The sequence below is a fragment of the Scomber scombrus genome, chromosome 1 (assembly GCF_963691925.1).
Source record: "Scomber scombrus chromosome 1, fScoSco1.1, whole genome shotgun sequence".
NCBI classification, from domain to species: Eukaryota; Metazoa; Chordata; class Actinopteri; order Scombriformes; family Scombridae; genus Scomber; species Scomber scombrus.
The window spans coordinates 16159442-16162560 of NC_084970.1; positions in this window are offsets into that span (position 1 = coordinate 16159442).

Sequence of the window (3119 nt, forward strand, 5' to 3'; positions counted from 1 at the left end):
CTTGCTCGTCTACTCCGCTGTTGTTTTATGGTGGCTAATGTAGAGTCTGCGTCAGAGACAAAAAATATTGAAACATGGAGCTGAAGTCAGTTATTTTTTCTGACAAATCACCAAAAATAAACTATATAATTACAGTGAACGTGGATAAACAGCAAATAACTGAATTTCCTTTAATAATGGCTCATTGATCTCATCAAATCATTTTGAAAGAAAACAGAAACTTTACCATGTTATACTGATACTTACTTATTACTGATAAGATATTTTTCTTCTAGTCTTCAATGATCCTCCTCTCGCTGCTTTGTATCTTTTCTTGTGTCTTCCAAGTCCAGTTCAGCTGCAACTCACAAAATCTCTTCCAAACTCATTTTAAAGTTGGTCTGAAAATTGAAAAAAGCTTGTATTCACAGCAAAGATATTCCACAAAAAGTAAAATTAAACAAGGTAATTCTATATTTCTTTTTTCTTTCTTTTTTAATGTTGAGTTTCTGTTGGAATCCAATGGGAAAACAACTGCGCCCTAGGCTCTTTCAGTCTCGCAGTGTATTTGTCCTTTGTCCCTGTTATCGCTACCTTATGCTCTCTCAGGTGTGCGTGTGTGTCCTGATGATCATTTGAAAGCTAAGTAGACCAGGAAGTGAATGCAGGTTTGATTGATGGTTAACCATCAGTATGAGATAGGATAAAATACTGGACTGTAACCACCCAACATGACTCAGGGATGTGATTGGGAATTAGGTAAGTGTGCATGTGACAAATCAATGTCTGGTCATTGATCAAAATGTGCAAGCTATTCATCCAGTTATGTTTATGGGGATGGGGATGGGGGGGGGGGGCAATAAAAAGGTTCAAGGATCATTTCCAGCAAGACACACACACACATAAACCTCAGCCTGTTTACACTGCTTCACACAATGCATGCACCTCACCGTGGACATACACACACACATACGCACACACACACACACACACACACACACACACACACACACACACACACACACACACACACACACACACACACACACACACACACACAGCTTCTCCCTGTCTCTCGTTCCCTCTATAAAGTGGTTTTAATTAAGTGGGACCCGCACTTAGCTTAGTGTTCTAGACTGAAGATAACCTTGAGCAATGAAAAGTCTGTAAGGACGGTGCACAGGTGTTGTTTTCAGGGGGTCTCAAAGAAGATCTGCTTCCTTTTCTTTCTGCATCAGATATTCTGATCTTGATATTTCTGTATGCTATTCATATATGTATGAACCCAGTATATCAGTATAGTCTCTTTCTGTTTCTATTCATGGAAACAAAAATTGTAAGGGTGGATACGCAGTGACACATAAATAATAATAAAAAAAGTTTTATCTATTCTTTATCTGAGTCTGGTCGTAAAGCTCACACCCCATCTAAATCTCCACCAGCACCATGGAAACAGGTGCGCTGTTGTGAAATAACCTGACGTAAACCAGGTTTTATTGCTTCACACTTAATATTAAGATGCTTGTTTGCATTGTAGTTTTCTGTAACTTTTTGTAAACATAGTCCGGTTTCTTGTGGGCTGTACACCATTCAAACATGTAACAGATGATTTTGGCTGAACTGTTTCCACACAGAAAAACTAACACAAAGCTTTGATCAGATAATGTCAAGCTCTGACCTTGTTGGCCAGTACAGATTTACTGTGTGTGACTGTTACCACCTGGTGTCAGTATTGGGCTTTGGTTTCAGCCTGCACCTGTACTTGAATTGTTTTTCACAGGTGATGTGTGTGTGCTTGTGTGAAAGATATAGACTATACATGAGAGCTTTTGTTTTGCGTACACAGTTTGTTTACGTGAATTTCATCTCCATATGTGTCTTAAGAGATGAGTGCATATTTTCAAAAGTCTGTGTGTATTTGCATTGATGAAGCCATGTGACTTCATGTTAATGTGTGTGTGTGTGTGTGTGTGTGTGTGTGTGTGTGCGTGTGTGTGTGTGTGGGCTCAAAAGAATGACTCTGTCAGGTTGTGGACTCTCATTAAGATGCTCTGCCAGTGCATGATAAGCTGGCCATATGGTCAACATGGCAGTGGTACCCCCCTCCTTCAGGTGGTTGAGTTTCTGAACAGTCCCACAATAACAACACACAGCAACGAGAGAGCAAGGCAGGAGAGAGTGAGATTTCATGGGCTTGATTTGTAAAAGCAAGATAAGTAACAAGTTAAAACACTCCAAAAAAGACCTCTCATTCACTCATGTTATCTTATTTTTGATGATAAAAGGAGGTAGGCATGGCTATCAAACAATAAGAAAGCTGTGTTAGACAAGAGTTTGGTGCTTGTCGTCTCTCAGTAGCAGTCATCTCAGCTTGACAGTCCTGCTCCATGATCTGTGAAATGTTGTTCACATCACAATGGTAATGTCACCGAGGGCATTGTTACTGCTCTTCACAGCTGATGCCTCTCAGATCTACAGAAAGGTCAGTAACAAGGTAGCCATCCCTGGCTCCGATTTGGACACACTGAAATGTTCAGTGCCAAACTATAATTAGTAGCCATATGGACTATGTGTTGAGAATAACTACCTGCTGCAGACACACATGGAGAGGCTATGTTGACTCACTATTTATCTGCTGTTCAGAGGCTGTAAAATGGCTAAGGAAGGAGTCGGGTCATGAATGAAATGTTCAACTAATCTCCGAAGATTTGGCTGTGAATATCTTCCTTATTCTCTTTAGGCTACAACTGTTTAAATCAGCTTAAAATTAAATTTACACACTGAAACTTGATGTGTAAGTTATATTGGGCGATAATTTGGTCTGTTTTACATAAAAACTTGATGAATGGACTTTGTGTTTGTGACTGAGTTTGTTTTGTATTCTTCTCTCTTTCAGGCAAAACGTACAGCTTTGAAACTACCATTGTTGTGCATGTGATATGAGGAAAAAAACATTTATTTTCCAAATGTTCCAGCAGATACTGTACATTCAGAAGCCAGTGAAGATTGTTATGCCATGGAGGGGGATAAACATGACAGGGAGTACTGCTGATCAGTGAAGAATCATTAACGAAAAATACACAAACAGAAAGAGTTTTTTGTAAAATGATCCACAGCGAGAGCTTTATACACGCATGAGG